Source organism: Sapajus apella, unplaced genomic scaffold (genome assembly GCF_009761245.1).
Source record: "Sapajus apella isolate SASKATOON/1434 unplaced genomic scaffold, GSC_monkey_1.0 scaffold54, whole genome shotgun sequence".
NCBI classification, from domain to species: Eukaryota; Metazoa; Chordata; class Mammalia; order Primates; family Cebidae; genus Sapajus; species Sapajus apella.
Window position 1 is genome coordinate 6,248,318 of NW_022436994.1, and position 19,333 is coordinate 6,267,650.

Here is a 19,333-nt window from a genome sequence, read left to right on the forward strand (position 1 = left end):
TTGTTGTCTCTATTTATACGTTTTAGTTCTGATTATGTCTAGAAAAGTTGTAGTTATTTTTCATTGGATCATCATTCAGTCTTCCTACTTAGAATAAGAGTAGTTGGCACATCACAGTTACAGTGCTAAAATATTCTATGTTTTTCTGCCTAGTTATTATTACCAATGAGTTTTGTAACTTCAGGTGATCATGTATTGCTCACTGATGTCTGTTATTATAAATGTACTGCTTTTAGCATTTCTTGTAGGACAGATCTAGTATTGATGGAATCTCTCAGCTTCTGTTTGTCTGGGAAGGTCTTTATTTCTCCTTCATGTCTGAAGGATATTTTTGCTAGATATACCATTCAACAGCAATAGTTTGTTTGTTTCTTTTTCTTCAGCACTTTAAAAATATCTTGCCACTCTTTTCTGGCTATAAAGTTTCCACAGAAAAGTCTGCTGTCAAAAGTATTGTATGTCATTTGTTTCTTTTTTCTAGTTGCTTTTAGGATCCTTTCTTTATTCTAGACCTTTGGGTTTTGATTATTAAATGCCCTGAGGCAGTCTTATTTGGGTTACATTTACTTGGTGTAGTATAATCTTCTTGTACTTGGGTATTGATATATTTCTCTAGGTTTCAAAGTTCTCTGTTATTGTCCTTTTGAATGAAAATTTCTACCCCCATCTCTTTCTCTACCTCCTCTTTAAGTCCAATAACTCTTAGATTTGTCCTTTTGAGGCAGTTTGCTAGATCTTACAAGCGTATTTCATTGTTTTTTATTCTCACTTCTTTTGTCTCCTCTGACTGTGCATTTTCAAATAGACTGTCTTTAAGCTCACTAATTGATTCTTCTGCTTGATCAGTTCTCCTATTAAAGGGCTCTGATGCATTCTTCAGTATGCCAACTGTATCTTTTAGCTCTAAAGTGTCTGCTTAATTCTTTTTAATTATGTCAATATATTTGTTAAATTTATCTCATAGAATTCTGAATTCCTTCTCTGTGTTATCTTCAGTATCATGAATTTCCTCAGCACAGCTATCAGTTAGTGCAAAAGTAATCTATGTGTTCTAGCTGTATCTGCTTTAGGGACACTCTAAGCCCAGTAATGATGTGGTTTTTGCAGACTCTTAGAGGTACCACCTTGATAATCTTGGACATATTCCAGGAGAATTCTCTGGTTGGCTAAGCGGAGACACTGATCTCTTATTTTCTTTCTCTCTCTTTCTCTCTGTTCTGAGCCACCTGGAGCTAGGGATAGAGTGACACAAGCATCCTGGGGCCACCACTGCTATGAAGCCAGCGCAGACCTGGGTCTCAGCCCTGAAGTCAGCACAGCACTGGGTGTCACCCAAGGCCTGCTTTAACCACTCCTTGGTTACTGCCTGTGTTCACTCAAGGCTCTGGGGTCCAAAATCAGCAGTTGGCAAAGCCAGTCAGGCCCTGGGTGCTTAGGGAGTCAGGGACTAGAGTCAAAAACCTTAGAAATCTAATTGTTTTTCTATTGTATTGTAGCTGAACTGGCACTCAAACCACAAGATACAGTCCTTCCCTTCCCTTTCCAAAGGCGTAAGATCCTTACCTTGTCACCACTGCCACACCAGGCTATGAGGGGTACTGCCATACTACCACTGATGATCCCTTAAAATCCAAGGTTTCTTATTTATTCTTGTCATAAATACTGCCTGGCCTGGGACTCACACTTCAGGGGAGTGGACTTCTCTCTGGCCTAGGGCAGGTCCAGAAATGCTATCTAGGAGTGAGGTCTTAGATGACGTTTCTAGGCTGGCTTGGTCAAGCTTGGTGTTCTACCTGCCTGTGGCCATGCAGGTACCTAAGTTGCAAGACAAAATCTCTCCTTCTACTTTTCTCAAGCAGAAGGCATTTTGACCCAGAGTCACCACAGCTGGTAATGTGCCAAGTCTCACCTGAAGCCAGAAAGTCTCCAAGGCTCACCAAGGCCTTTGATGTCATACCTAGTTATCATTTCTGGTTATTAAGAGCCCAACAGCTCTTCAGTTAGCAGGTGGTGAATGCTGCCAGGACTGGGTCCTGTCCGTCAAAGCAACAAGTTCTCTTCTGGCCCAGGGTGTGTCTGGAAATGTCATCCAGGAGCTAGGGCCTGGAACGGGGGCCTCATGACTGACCCGTGCCCTGTCTTGGTGCGGCTGAGCTGGTATCCTAGATGCAACGTAAAATTCTCCACATTCTTCCTTCTCTACTCAAGCAAAGGGCAGGGGCCTCTTTTGGAGCCATGAGCTGTGAAGCCTGTGGTTAGGGAAGGGGTAAGTCAGCACTCACTTGGCTGCTGCAGCTTGTGTCTCAATATGTGACGTGCACCCCAGTCCGCTGTCACTGGGCCTAGTTCAGCACTAGGACTTGCTTAAGAGTTGCAGTCTTTACGGTCTAGACTGTCTTTCAAGTTTACTTAGAGACACAGTGAGCTGTAGCCCTTGGTAGCAGTGAGGTTTGCAGGACTCAACTTTGGACTGCTGGGATCAGCGATTTCCCTCCGGTTAGGGCTGGTTTAAATGCTCCCTCTATGGGCAAGCATCAGTTGAGTTTGGTTTGGTTTTCCTTCTGCTCTAACAGAAAGGCACTGAGCTCAATGCTTCACAATTGCCGTGTTATCACACTCCTGTTGCCCAGCCATACTCTCAGCACTGAGCTGCTGCTGCCAGGGGCAGGGAGCGGTGGCCTTGGCAACTCAAGACTATTTTTTCTATCTCTTCAGTGCCTCTTTCAGCAATGTGAAGTTTAAACCGGGTACTATGCGTGTCCACCTAATTTTTGGTTTTTATGAAGGTACTTTTTTGTGTAGATAATTGTTAACTTGGTTTCCTTCCCGTTGGAGGGCAGGGGTGTACAACTGATAGAGCTTTCTCTTCTGCTGTCTTGCTGTGGCTTCTCCAAAGTTTTAGTAAAATTAGTGAAAATTTTAGTAAAATTAGTGAAAATTTTTTAGTATGCATGTCAGCATGTAATTACATCATAGTCAATCTTTTTTTTTTTTTTTTTTGCTGTAAAAGTACAATATTCCTTTATCATAATGTTTCATTCACAGCAACTGCTAGAATTTAGCTTTCATTATCTGGACCAATAGTTGTTAACATCAATGTGTATCAGAACCACCTGCAGGGCTTATTCAAAGGCTGAATGTAAGGCCCCATTCTGAGTTTCTGATTCAGTAGGTTGGGATTTGCATTTTTACAAGTTGCCAGTTGGTGCTGCTGGTACTGCTTTGGAAATCATTGGCCTGTATTCCAAGATATTGATAGGTCCTTAGAAATAATTAGTTTCTGTTTAAGTTAATTTTACAGAATTCTGTTTAAGTTAATTTTACAGAAACTAATTCTAAGTTAATTTTACAGAAGTAATTCTGTAAAATTAACTTAAACAGAAACTAATGAAAAACCTGAAATTCAAATAACAATATTTGGTCAAAAGGTTGTTTATATCAGAGTCAAAACTCTCTGATGAGAAATTTTGCTTGGTTCTCCTCCTTCCTCGGGGTGAACTTATTGCAGCTCACTCCTTTACAGCCCAGCCATGGTTGAGCATTTTAGCAATTCCTTGACTCTTACCACATTAATTTTCCTTAAGCCCAGATAAACCTTAAGTGCTGTCCCCTTACATTACCAAATTAAATAAGCACCATATATTTGATAGCCATAGAAATCTCAGCCCACAGACTCACTTGAAAAAGTTTAACTTTCTCTGGTTATCTGGAGTTCAGCTTAATTTCCACTTCAATTCCCCATTCATTTGTATGATTTAAAAAAAAAAAAAACAAAAAAAAACTGTTACCCATTGGCCCTCTTGGTTGCATCTGAGTTTAACGTGACTAGTCTGGTACCAACACACTGGGGAAGAGGATCTTCTGGATCTTTTTCTACTCCACTGATGCTGAGATTTGCAAAATTCCACCTGTTTCTCATTTTGTGGTGCACACAAGTCATTGCGTTGCACACATTCCTACCCTTAAGTCTCCATCTAATGTTTCTGATCATTTAATGCATTGTCATAATGGGATAGAAAACATCATCCTACCATTCTGGGACTGCAGAAAATTGGGAGGCCACGTCAGGTCCACCTACATAAACACCCTTTACAGCCACCCTTTCCTTCTGGAGTTTTATCACTCTCTGGTCTTATTACTGAGTGTGAGGACACAGCCTTCTTCTGATGGCTATACTGCTGACCTAATCTTCTCGCTGGGAGTAGGGCATAGCGCTGTCTTTCTCAGAGATCAAAAGCCACAAGGATTCATCTGCAATTTAGGGTGTGCAAAGCATTAGTCTTATTCACTATGTGCGTTTACTAAATTCATGTTTTATATTCCAAGTTCTGTGTCTAGAAGCATCTTTTCTGTGTTTCCCTGCTGTCACATATTCTGCTTAAGTAAAGAAATATCATAGAGTCTCCCTGTCTGAACCGGAGTATAGAAAACAGTATTTAAAAAACAGTAACAAGAAAAATGAAAATAGGATCAGGCTCAGTGGCTTATGCCTGAAATTGCAACACTTTGGGAGACTGAGGTAAGAGGATCACTTAAAACCAGGAGTTTGAGATTATTTTGGGCAAGAAAATGAAATGAGACCCCCATCTCTGCTAAAAAATAAAAAAATTAGCCAGGTACAGTAATGTGTTCCTGTAGTACTGGCTACTTGGGAGACCGAGGTGGGGGATTGCTTGAACCCAAGAGTTCGAGGCTGCAGTGACCCAAGATGAGGCTACTGCACTCCAACCTGGGCTACAGAGCAAGACCCTGTTTCTAAAAGTAAATAAATAAATGAATACAATATAAATATGTCAGTACATTATCTGCCAACCCAACAATCATGGACGGGGAAGTGCTGCCCTGCTCAATCTGTGCCCTATCCAAGGAGGCTTATTTGTTTCCTTTTCAATGTTCTGCGTATTTCAGCCCTCTCACCAAGTGAGACAGTTTGGTATATTGTATTGTAAATGCTGAATAAAGCCAGAAGAAATGTGAATGTTTTGTGTTGGAGTAATATCAGAAGCTCTTTCCAGAAGAGGAGACATATAGTAGTCCTTAAAAAACATAGGGTTTTAACTTCCAAAGCAGAGAAAGTGACAGTTGTCCAGACATCATCCTGACAGCAGCAGGATAGCTCAGCTATAAAAATGTGTGCGTTCATATAAAAGAATATGACCAATGCCCTTCCTCCGGAAAAAACAGAAGGCGAAGAGAGAAAGCAGCATTCCCAATCTTCACCAGGGACCAAAGGGGATTAGTTAGATTATCTCAATTCATGCTGTCCCATATTGTATTTTACTAATTATCACTGAACATGTGGATGGGAGTCTGGGTTAGCCTACAAGTACTGGAAATGAGGCAAAGTAGTTAAATTGTGGAAATGCCTACTTAAAAATAATAATAAAATAAAGAAGAAAAACAAACCAGAATGTCCTTGATGATCAATTTGCAATAAAGATGGGAAGAATAGTGTTTAAAGTTTAAACCCTGCAGCTCAAATTCTAATACAACCAACAATTGTTCAGGCCCTGATAAATTCCAGGGACTGCATGAAGTGCCTTCACCCCCAGTGTTTGATTTACCTCCTTCACCTGCCCACAGAGGATGCACTTTGACCTCCTTCACAGATTTAAAACACTCTAAAGTTCAGTGTGGAGGAAAGTGGTAGAGCTGAGCTTTCTGTCCTCTCCATTCTTTTCTAGTTGCCCAACTATTTGAAATAAAACATTTCTCTTTCTTCTCTAAAGTTTTTCAATTCACAAATCATGCATGGACATTTCAGAAAAAAATAGAAATAAACACATTTATAAAGAGGAAGAGTCACCTATTATTTATAATGTTACTAAGTAGAAATGGTCATTGCTAATATATTGCTGTAGAATTTTGCAAGTTTCACTTTCTGATAATTTCTACTTAGGTGCATGAATACACACTTGTATGTATGTGCACATGTGTGTGGGTGTATTTACATGTGGAAAGAGCGAGATTGTATATTTATATATTTTTCTAGTCTTCAGTTGCCCTTAATAAAGTTTTTCTTCTTGACATAAATGTATCTAAACTTAACTTTTACATATTCTATTTTCTTTCCTGTATTAAATTAATAATAATTACATCATATCCATCTTAGAGCTATCTCATTATTCCTTCACCTTTTGTTTTATATTATTTTATAGCATGCATTTATAACATTCTTGTATCAATACTTATCCACTAACATTTTATAACCAGAAGAACTGATGTGTCATGTTAATTTCAAGATTAACAATATATTTTATGTTTAAAATAATATAGCAATATAACAAATAGAAATGACAAGATAGAATATTCTGTAAGGTCATTCCTTTTTCTTTTTGAGACGGGGTCTTGCCCTGTCACCAGCTGGAGTGCAGTGGTGTGATCTTGGCTCACTGCAACCTCTGCCTCCCGGGTTCAAGTGATTCTCCTGCTTCAGAATTGAGGGTAGCTGGGACTACAGGCATGCACCTTCACGCCCAGATAATTTTTCTGTATTTTTAGTGGAGGTAGGGTTTCACCATGTTGGCCAGGATGGTCTCGATCTCTTAATCTCGTGATCTGCCTGCCTTGGCCTCCCAAAGTGCTGGGATTAGAGGCGTGAGCCACCATGCCTGGCCAAGGCTGACCCACTATAAAGCTATAGAAATCAAGACAGTGTGCTATTAGTTTAATGACACATAAACAGATGAATGAAAAAGACAGCCAATAAAGAGACCAAGGATACATACATAACTGATTTTTGACTTTCATGAAAGAGTAATTCAAGGAAGGAAAAATAATCTTATCAACATATGAAAAATAAAATGTCCATGTGGTTGAAAAGAAAAACCCAACTTCAATACATGTCTCAGATTATGTACAAAAGTAATATAAAATTAATCAAAAACAAAGTATAAAATGTGGAACTGTAAAGTTACTAGAAGAAAAAATAGAAGAGGCTGGATACAGTGGCATACACCTGTAATCCCAGCATATTGGGAGGCTGAGGCCGGTGGATCATCTGAGGTCAGGAGTTTGAGACCAGCCTGGCCAACATGGTGAAACCCCATTTCTACCAAAAATACAAAAATTAGCCAGGCACGGTGGTGCATGTCTGTAGTCCCAGCTACTTGGAAGGCTGAGGCAGGAAAATTACTTGAACCCGGAAGCTAGAGGTTGAAGTGAGCCAAGATCACACCACTGCACTCCAAACTGGGTAACAGAGCAAGGCTGCATCTCAAAAAAAAAGAAGAAAGGAAGGAAGGAAGGAAGGAAGGAAGGAAGGAAGGAAGGAAAGAAAGAGAAAGAGAGAGAGAAAGAAAGAAGAAAGAAAGAAGGAAAGAAGAAAGAAAGAAAGAAAGAAAGAAAAAGAAAGAGACAAAAATAGAAGAAATTCTTTATAATCTCAAGTTAGGAAAAGATGTTTAGATACAACATCAAAACATAATCTATAATTTTTTATAAAATAGCTGTTAAAGTAGACTTTACCAAAATGTATTTCTTTTGTAGAAAACGCCATTAAGATAATTAAGTCAAGCCACATATTGAAAAAAAGTCCTCTAACAAATCATATTCTAACAAGCAATGTTTATCCTAGATATATAAAGTCTCTCCAAATTCAAAAATAAGAAAACAAATAATCCAACAAATATTGGTTAAAGATTTTATCAATTTACCAAAGAAGATGAATGGGTAGAAAAAATGTATATGAAAAAAATTCTCAACATCAGTCGTCATTAGGAAAATTCAAAATAAAAATAAAATGAGATGCCACTAAAGACCTATTAGAACAGCTGAAATTTATAAACATTGTTCATAGTTATTTTTGACAGTGATGTGGAGGATCAAGAAGCTACATACACTACTAGTATGATTGTAAAATGATAAAACCTCTTCATAAAATATTTTGCTAGTTTCAAAAAATGTCAAACAGATATCTGTCATATAATCCACCTATCTCAATCTTAGCTGTTCCCTCTGACCAAAATAAAATGAAAGCATGTTTCTACACAAAAGATTTACAGGAAAGGTCATAGCTGCCTAATTTGTACTAATAAAAAATAAAAGTACAACCCAAATATCTTCCACAGAAAAACGTTTTTGTTAACTTCTCACAGAATCATTCTAAAAAATACTAATCAGTAACAAAAAGGAACAAACCAATATTGAGAGCCAAAACTGATCTGGTTACTGTAATAGGATGTAGCCAATGTATTTGATATGCAGGGAAAGTCAGTGGCTAAGGAATTACGGAGCTTGATGAGGTGATATAGATGAAAAATAGCTTCTTGCTAAATGTGGATAAAATAATCAAAATATTGTGATCAGAAAGCTTATGTTACCCTTTTCAATAGGAAATCATTTCCTTCCTATCAGCTTTCAGGTGTAAGTCAGAGCCAGAGTCCATAAATAAAAGGACATCTATGTTTCTTTGTCAAAAGATCCCACAAAATCATTGCAAGTATTTGAAACAAATATTCCTCTTGTCCTTCTAAAAAGGATCAGGACACTTTCCAAGCTAACAATATCTGAATAAAGCAGACTGATTAGACTTTTTAAGGACTAGTGGGTATGGGGTTTGAGCTAATATTAATGAACAGTCACATGGCTAGGGTAGGAAATCATGGAGGCCATGTGATAAAGTGAAGGATGAAATAACTGCAGACCCACCAGATGGTCAATATCTTGTCCCTGAGTGTATAACTAAGATAAATACACTTAACAGTAGGCAGTACTTTCAAACTGTGACCATGACCCCTCTAATCAGAGCTGGGAAAATGGAAATATGTGTTAGTTTCCTGGGGTGGTTGTAGCAAATTACACCAACTGGGTGGCTTGAATCAACAGAAATTTATTCTCTCACAGTGGTTGAGGTCAAAAGTCTGAAACTGGAATGTCAGTAGGGTTGGTTTGTCCCGGAGGCTCTGAAGAAATCTATCCTATGCCTCTCTCCTGGCTTCTGGTAGCTGCTAACAATCCTTGTAGCTATGTCACTCCAACTCTGCCTTCATCATCACGTGGTCTTCTACATGTGTATCTCTGTCTGCCTCCACTTTTATTCTTACAGGGATACTAATCTTGGATTAGGGCTCACCTTAATCCAGTATAACCTCATCTTAACGTTAGTCATGACATCTGTAGACACGATTCCGTGTCAGATCATATTCAGAAATTCCAGGTGAATATGTATTTTGGAAGGATGCTGTCAACCCAGTAAAGGAAAAAAAAAGGCTAAATGGAAGTACCTGTAGCTCTCACATTTATCCAGCACAGAGAGAAAATCAGTAGCTATATTGTATTTCAAGAGTGATTGTACAAGTTACTACCATGATCGAAGACCTAATGCAGGATTTGACAAACAATGTCCCATGGGCCAAATTTGGTCCACTGCCTCCACTTGGAAACAAATTTTTATTGGAATATAGCCACAGTCATTAGTCTATGCATTGTTTATAGCTGCAGAGTTGAGAAGGTGTGACAGAAGCGTATGACCTTTAAAGCCTACTGGTCCTCTAATGTATAGTTTGCCAACCTCTGACTTAAAGGATGCAGTATCGGTGCTTAGCATAATATTTCACTCCATTTTACCTTTGTGGCTTCTGCTAAAACTAGGGAATTGTATCAAAAAAAGGTGGATTATTGTTAATATAACCAAATGGTGTTGGTATTTCTAATTATAGCTATCGTGCCAATCTGATTCTTTACTGAAAATGGTCAATACAGCTGCTGGCATTCACTCTGTAACCACTGATTTATGAATGTGTAATTACTGGTCCATATCAGTAGGGCTGATCAAAAGTAGTTTGCCCTTATATGAGAGACTCAATAGTATACTTTCACTATCTTATTTCAGGACTGCATTAATTGTCAGAACTCTGACACAATATGATCTTTAAGAAACTCGTTTTCCTGAGGTTCTGTAGAGCTTCATGTTTGTGCACTGTACTAATGGCATTATATTAATGGGAATTGGTGAGCAGGAGGTGGTGAGTACCATTAATAACCTAGTGTGACACATGCATCCTACAACATGAGGGAGAAAACACACATACACACACCAAACACATTTACTGACCAGTCATCAGTGAGAAGTTTTTTAACATGCAATATTCTGTGGCATGCCACCTCATACTTTTTATTAAGAAAGAGGCACAGCATTGGATATCTTTGTATTTTAGAGACAGAATATATAATACTTGAGAATAAATCCTTAAAACTTTTTCTGGATGACTCACCAGACATTTATTTTTGAGTGAGACCCAGAGAAAGAGATAATTCTGCACCAAAGGGAAACCCTGATCCAAACTACTTGCCTTAGGGCAAGCTTAAATATGATAAGCTGTGATCATATCTAAGCTATGATATATCTATATGACATATAACTTACCATATATAGCTTATCATATAGAGCATATATGATACATAGCTATGATATGTAGTTTATTATATCTGATAGTGCTAGAGATATCCACGGTGAATAAAGGTGCTCTCTGGTATTTCTGGAAAGCTTCAGTAAGAGACTATTAATGCTGATTTCTGTATTTCTGGAGAAATGTTTGCCTTCCATAGCAACAACAAATACGTTTCTGTATTATAAATAATTCCTGCTCTACTACTGGGTCCTAGTAAAGACTGAGCACTTAGCCATGGAGCATGGGGTATTTATGTGACTGGAGCTTCCTGATGTGAACTAGTTATTGTCAGATTCACCTAATACTATATTTAAGTATGTTTAAACACAAGCAATCCAAATTATATATCTTCATGTTTCAGTTTCAGCAATCCAGACTATATAATGAAATGGACCATTGAGTCCACAGTAGGAAAAAATAAAATAAAACCCAAGATGCCCAGACTCCTATATTTCTTCCTATTTATATTTGACCATTAACTCTCTCTCAACCCACATGTATGGCTCAATTGGAAGAAGGGTCTCCAACATAAACTGACAAAGGAGAAAAAACTAGGATCAGGTTCCAAGTTAAATTGGTGTTATATTTTGGAATTAGCAGTGGAAAGACTCTATGGCCACAGTACAGCTGCATTTAGGGGTGTACTGTACTCTAAAGAGCAGTGGTGCAGTGGTGAAGAAAAATCTACCCAGCCTGAAACAATACCTGGCATACAATATGTTGCCCTTACTAATTGGAATATATAGACTTAGGAGCCAAGGCATGAAGGTAAAATTGTGCCCTTTCACAATCACTCCTTGGTGCCTCACTTAAGGAATCTGTGTTTTCTGTTCTCTAAATAAACCTTAGAATCAGATCTGTTAGAGGTTCTGGGCCACAGGACGGGTACACTATCAATAGGTGACATTATACTTGGGGTTTTTCATGCCAGCGGAATGAATTGTAAGGGTGAGCTATCCTGATTAATGCCCAGGAGAGTATGTCAGGAAGCCGTACACCTCCTGAGGTATCTCTTTGTATTTATCCTGAGTTAATGGTATTAGGTTGGTGGAAAAGTAATTGTGATTTTGCTAAAGCTATTGATGGCAAACACCACAATTACTTTTTGGCACCAACTTAATATAACAGAACAGACCCAAAACAAAAAACATCTCCCAGGGATCAACTTAATGATATATCTAAAGATGAGCCACATTGGCTAAATCGCTAGTCAAGATTAAGTGGAATAGAAAATGGGCATTATAGGAAGAATGCAATAAATACCATTTAGGGCACAGGACCAGGTTTATCAGCAGGGACTGTAGCTTGTTGCATTTACCTGTTGGCATTGAGTATTTGCAGAGACTATGGCTGAGTAGCACCTCAAATTGGACTCTGCAGTGGTTGCACTTCTATCTCAGAAAAGTAAGAGCATCTTGTTTTCACAGTTGAGACCTAATAAATTAGTATGGGAGTTGGATACAAGCTGTGGAATGATAAGAAACATGTTTGGTCTTGCAACTCTGCTCCAATATCTTGCTCTATGCATCTTTTCTGTTTGGCTGTTCCTGAGTTATATCTTTTATTATAAAAAGTAATGGTAAGTAAACTTTTCTGGAGTTTTATAAGCCATCCTCTCAAATTATCAAACTTGAAAGAATGTGGAGGGAATCTTCGAACTCTGTAGCCAAATCAGACAGAAGAATGGGTAATCCGGGGACCCTATATTTGCCACTGGCATCTGAAATGAGGGCAGTCTCCTGTGGAACTGATCCCCTAAACCTGCGGAACCAGACACCAACTTTGAATAGTTTATGTTAGAATTGAATTAATTTGTAGGACACACATTTAGTGTCCAGAGAGTTTAAAAATTGGGGATATAAGGGGAAAAAAATCTTACACATTTGGAGTCAGAAGTCTTGGGAATACAACAGCTCAAATGGAGGTCAGGAGCAGAACTGAACAGTCGGACTGTGTCAGACAACTCTTCTGCACCGTTTGAGGTTGTCAGCCTCACCTGCCTCTATTCCCACGACTACTGCTCTGTGTGGGCATCAGTCAGCTTCACTCTGACCTCCGCTTGTGCCATGTGGATTCTGCTACATGATCTAGGGCTTCTTGATTGACGCCAAGGCATGGGAAGCTCTGGAAATTCTCTCTGAGCTGTGTTTGCATGAACCTGAAATGTGGGGCAGTTATGAGGCGGAGATGGGAGACGGTACACAAATCATTTATCCTCTTCCTGAGACAAATAGTCATGAGATGCATTTCATAGCCTTTCCATATAGTGCAAATGGATTAAAGCCATCAGTCATCAATATGACAATCAACAATAACTTTTAATTTCATGGATACCTTCTCAGAGCCTGTTTTGTTTCCCCATCCTTCTCTCTTGCTGAGATTACATTTTCTAATTAAGTAACACACATAAGTCTTTGTCTAAGATTCTGTTTTACAGAAAAAAACGACCTAATAAAATATCTGATTTTTTGTTAAATAAAACAAGCCAAGTGTTTTTATTACATAGTGCATTTTCACTGTGAAGAAATAGGTAAATTTAAACCCACACACATGCACTCACAGGGAGAGACAGAGAAGAGAGAGAGAAAGAGACAGAGAAGAAAAATAGAGGCAGAGATAGAGACAGAGGAAAATGCAAATACAGAAACAAGTATAGAAACATATGTTCCCAGGTTTTATAATGTTGCCAGATTTCATTTTAAATGCTTAATGTTTTTCCTAAAGAGAGAAGGCTGATTTATGGGGGAATTTTTAAAAATGTTTAAATATTTCTGGGCCGGGCACAGTGGCTCACGCCTGTAATCCCAGCACTTTGGGACACCGAGGCGGGTGGATCACGAGGTCAAGAGATCGAGACCATCCTGGTCAACATGGTGAAACCCCGTCTCTACTGAAAATACAAAAAATTAGCTGGGCATGGTGGCGCGTGCCTGTAATCCCAGCTACTCAGGAGGCTGAGGCAGGAGAATTGCCTGAACTCAGGAGGCGGAGGTTGCGGTGAGCCAAGATCGCGCCATTGCACTCCAGCCTGGGTAACAAGAGCGAAACTCCGTCTCAAAAAAAAAGAAAAAAAAAATTTCTGTGTAGTTATAATGCCTTTGATAAATGAAGGCATTTCTTGGTAAACCATGAAAAAACAAACAAAGCCATATGGCTTAGCTTTGTAGGACAAAATTGAATATAGTAAGCTAGAGATTATCATATAAACTTTGGATAATATACATTTGGATATGTGGATTGAAATATCCTTAATCCAGTAAGGAATGATGAGGAAGAGGCTATTTCCTGATTATGTTCTTTTTCTTGAAAACTAAGCTAAATAATTTATATTTATTCTTTCATTTTTGTCTCACTATGACCCTGTGGCATAAGAATCAAAATATCCATTCTATAGATAGTGAACTTGTGTTTGAAGGAGGTGAACCAAAATGGCAAGCTACTGTTCATACGTGGAAGAGTGGCGCTGTACATATAACTGTTTCTGATACTGAATTCAGTTTCATTATATCCTAAAGTTTCATCAGGCCTGGCCCAAGGGTGAAACCTCTACAGCTTAGAACATGAGACGGGTTCAATAAAATAACTATGTGAACTAGCGTGAAAAGCCAAAATAGTCTGAGAGCAACTTTGGGAATTGAGAGATTAGTGTTTTAGTCCTCAGGGTTTTCTTAATTAGTTTTGTAACCTTGAGCAACACATGTAACAACCAGGTTTTTAGCTTCCTCACCTGTGAAATTAGGTGTTTGACCTAGATATTCTCTGAGTTGGATACCTTCTGACTCTAAAATTATAATTCTGTGGATATAAAGCAAAATCATCATGCAGCTTCAAGGTAGTATGTGTAGAAAACTTGTAAAAATTGTCAGAATTCTTCAGAAGTGGTTTAAATGTTTAACATAGAACTTTCCATATTGATAAGGAAGTAAAGATGAATCGTGAATGGTAAGCATGCAGAATGAAACCTGAAGAAACACTAAAAATCAAATCAAATTAAATCGAAGTGGTGAAATAAGAAAAGTGCTCTGAGCTCAAGCCATGAGTAAGGGAAGTGTCGAAAGAAGACCATAAGACAAGAGAAAATGGCTCACTGACAACCTTCAACTATTTTCTACTACCACACACCTGAAAAACCAATGAGAATTGCTTTCTTCAAGATCCCCAAATAATATGTTTTTTTTTTTTCTTCTGACTTTTTATTTTCATATGATTGAGAGTCATTCTTTTGTTCTTCTTCAGGGATCACTCCTCAATGAGAGGGGCATGTAAATAAACTAGAGAAGGAGAGAATTAAATATACTTTCAAATGAATTTCTGAGGCCAGGCTGAGAAGGCAGTGAGGCTCCTGTATGGCTGGCTTTGATTTGTCTTGTTCCTCATGTGAGTTCCAGAATTCTTTCACTTTTAGCATATGTGAACCTAATATTGTGCATATATTTTAAAGGGGTAAGAAAACTTGTTATGAGACCAGGAGGTTTGTGCCCATTGCCTGGTGATAGACAAATGCACCAAAACAGTAGCAGTTTCAACAGAGAGAGTTTAATAATTGGTTGGCAGCCAAAGGTGGGGGTGGGAGGGAATGTCACATCTGCTTCCTGAGGAGTTTCAGACTGAGCTTTTTAAGGAAATTTTGGCAGGTAGCAGGGCTGAGGAGCTGGGGTTGCTAATTGGTGAGGTGAAAGGTGAAGTCATCAGAAACACATGAAGAAACCACATTTCAGCACTTGGTCAGTTCCTCAGAAGGGTCTTCAGACTGACTGACATCAGTGGACCTACTGAAATGCAGAATCTGGAAAATATCTCAAACAGAAGACTTGAGCTTTCTTAAAGCCAAAGTTGTTATCCATAGATGCTAGGGATTTGTGACAGGTGCTACATACTTCTAAGCAGTAAGCAGCTATAAGGAAGTGGGCTACAGGCAACAGCTGAGTGCTTAGCTATGCTTCTATTCAATATGCGTTTGGTGAAAAGCTAGCAATTTAGTTTTATTCAATTCTATGAGGACGGTTTCAGATTTTTCCATATTCATTCTTTTAAAGATAAACAAACATGATACATGTAACTAATAAACTGATTTATGTTGCACCAAAATAACGGGAAAAAAAGCAATGATTAATCAACAGACATAGGTTGTAATCTACTATGCATCTGGGATCATAAAATGTAACACACAGAAGGATAAGCAGATTTTCTTGTCATTATATTGCCCCCATTCTAGCCAGGAATATATATATATATATATATATATATATATATATATATATATATGTGTGTGTGTGTGAGTATACACACACATATATGAATATATAATATTTAATTTATATGTACACATACATACATAAACAATGAACCAGCACAAAATGCAATGAGAGTTGCTCAAGTGAGAATGATCGTCCCTATACAGAGGTAAGGGGTGCATCTTAGCCAGCTGTGATAAAGTAAGCTACATTATTTCATGTTCTAGAGTGGGAGAGCATTCCAAGACATATGCAAAGATGCTGATGTGAAAATACTTTTTCAGAACAATAAATGGCACACAGAAAATTGGAGAAGAGCTGGTTTTGGTGAGAAGACCGGAGGGCTGGTCAGTAAAACAAACCCTAACTATGCAAAGTGTTGTTTTTCAAATCAAGTAGTTTGGACTTCTGTTGAGAGCTTTGTAGAGCCATTTGAGTTTTCCAAGAGTTGAATAGTTGCAATTTAATTTGCTGTTGCAGACAGCTTTACAGGCAATGTGAAAGGAGCCTGCTAGATTAAAAAGAACAATGGCTTTGGAAAGTAGAGAGAAAAAAAAAAGACTTCATTCAAATTTTGATTCCTCTGATTTTCTGTGGTACCTAAGCACAACTTAATTTATTGGAGAATTTAGTTACTAAATCAGTGCCTTAACTTCACATTTTTTTAATGTGGAAACCACACACACACACACACACACACACACACAATAATGTAGAATGCCTTTGCATGGCATAAATTAGATGACAAATACATATATTGTTTTTTTCTTTGAAAAAATTACAAGTAGTTCAAGCAGTCGACAGCAGAAAATTGGCTGAGCAGAGTTTTATGAGCAGAACTCTTTTAGCAGCCGTCAGTCAGGTGAAAGGGTGGCGTGCAGTCCTTGACCAACTGAGCTCCGGTGCGTTCTGTTTGGATCCCTGGCAGCAGAGTCTGCCTTTGTCCTTTGCATCTGGGATTCCTGCCAGGCTCCCTAGTGCTTGGAGCATGCTCCTTGCGTGGCTGAGCATTCAGCCAGGAAAGCATGAATGTCCCCACGGCTCTGCCTCTTCTCATTTCATCATGTTACATAACCCCTCTGTGTCTATAAACACTGTCGGAGTTTGGCCTGTGCATTTCTCTCCCCCAGGCCCCTCTGCAATCCACCAGATGACTATAGCTATTATTTAAAATCCTAATCCTTGTCAATTGCTTTCTGACACAGGAAAATGTGCTCTCTGGCTTTTAATTTGCCTGCATGTGGTCATGAAGAGGGGGAAAAAAAAAAGCCCAGTATTTAAGGAGTATCTATTGTTATTCAAACTGAAATGAACTCAACACTTAATGCTTAAGGTCATCACAGATTAATAGGTGTGAAAGAATCATGTATAGACAGTTGTAATAGGGGACCAGATACAAGTTCAAAAAGCAATGTGTAAGTATTGTGCATTGCAGGTTCCAAAGAGAGGGATATGTTAATTCTAAGGGCATCAGGGAAGGCTTTAGCAAGTGAGCTCTATAGGCCCCAGTAATGGCAGTGCTTCTTAAGCGTCTGTGCTGATGACAGTTGAGAGGGAGCAGGGCACAGCAGAGACAAACATCAACATTGCCAAACAAGAGAAAAACGAGGAGCAAGAGGTGGAGGCATGTGTAGCCACACTGCAATATGTGCTTAAAATGGCTGCTGGAGGATACCTATAAACAAGAAGTTTGGGGACCTGATACCAACTTAATACTTCACAGCTAAAAAGTGCCAGGGAAAGCGTTTGGCTCTCAAGTGTTTTTCTCCAATGATAACATTAAAGCGACTCCACATTGCATCCCTACTATGTTTTACCAATTTGCATATAAACTTTGCAATCTTTACCAAGACATTAGTAGATTTTTACTGCTGAGGAAAGATTTTACAGTACATTTTACTGCTGAGGAAACAGAAAAGCAGAGGGTCAAGTGACTTCAAAAGATCAGACAGACTGTGAGTCAAAAGCAGAGCAAGTATGAGCTCTGTTGACCTGAACAGGACTGTGTTCTCTCCCTCACTTTGAGTCCAGGGTCCCTTCCATCCCAGCCAACAACCTCCTGCCTCACTGTTCGTTTTACCAAGTAATTCACATGCTGCAGGCTGGGTAGTCTCGATCCTGGCAGCAAAAGCATAATCCTAGTACACTATGTTTTATACCAGATTCAAGCCATATAAATAAAATATATAAATATATTTATTTTCAGAAGTATGTATATTGCTTGGGCCCACCTGGCTGGCAGAGTCCTACTATTTATCTTAATGAACACATCAGGAATGTTAAGATGAATTAAAAAAGGAATAGAGCCCTAAAGAAGTCAGTAAAGTTGACTTATTAACAAATAAAAATGCTTAATGATTAGGACAACCTATCTAGTTAACTACCAAGTACTTGCCAATGATTTACTACTTGAAAGAATCACATCTCTAGTAGCACAAATAAAAGTCCAATTATAAATAATACTTGCAGTATGATGAAATATACATGAAATTAAAATTAATATTCCACTTTCCATGGACAGACCTTTGGTATTTCTTTATAGGGTGAAAAATAGAAGGACAGTTTTAAATCCAAGAATTGCTAGTATATTAGATATTTATATCAAATATCTCCCATATCTAACAAAAGGAAGTATATTTTATCTTGAATCCTTTGGCATTTACCGTGGGGGAGTGGCATTACTTGAAGAATAATAAAAAGAACGGATAATAGAGAGGAAAACAAAATTAATAGGCTTCAATAAAGCATTCATATTCCATTGTGTTTGCTAAGATTAAGCAATTGATACTAGAAACAAATTTGTCTTTTGGGGAAATTAACTAACTGTATTTTATCGTGAATTCCAAGACATAGTTTGTAGTTTTAATCTTAATTGTGCCACTTCTTATTAGTGGTCCCAACTTACCAAGACAATTATATCTTGTTTTTTTCCTAGAGAAAATCAAGAACATAAATAACTCTGACCTCAAAAAGTTATGTGAAAAATAAATGAGCTAAAAAAGAGTAAAGTACTTGGCAAAGAGTACAAGGGAAAAAAAGGCCAACATTCTTTTAATTATGTGATATCCAGTGTGATCTCCAATCATTTCAGCTTTGAACCCTTGAGGATCTGAACTTCTCAAATGCTGGTGGTTCATTCAAGAAGGCTGAAGAGCATGTTTACTGAGTAGCTACTGAAGCTGAGCCACATGCATCATCACCATTAATCTTATATATGCGGAAAGTATGTATACATAAGTCCTGTAAACTGTCTTTATCCTTCTCTCTAAAAGTTAAGAAACTAATGCTCAAAGAGATCAAGTAGCAATCACATTTATGCAGGAAAAGTCAGAGCTGAGATGTGAGTCCTGATGGGTCTGATAAGCAAGGGCTGCCTTTATGCTGTGACTCTGCATGTAGCCCCTCTACTGTGGCACCCGTGAGCCCCATGCCTGATGTCTGAATATGCTGGAACCTGTCTCTGGGCGATGGATCCAAATTGATCGCCCCAACCAGCTGAGGTTCTTAGTTGGTTTGAGCTTTTGTTATATTTTTCTATAGAAATAAATATATTAATCTGTATATTTTAAAATATAACTTAAAATCATTTTAAATTACATGCTACTTAGGTGATAAAATATGTGCCTAATGTTTACAGGTTTTTATTTCCTAAAGGATTTAAGTATGTGTGTGTGTGTGTGTGTGTGTGTGTGTGTGTGTATATATATA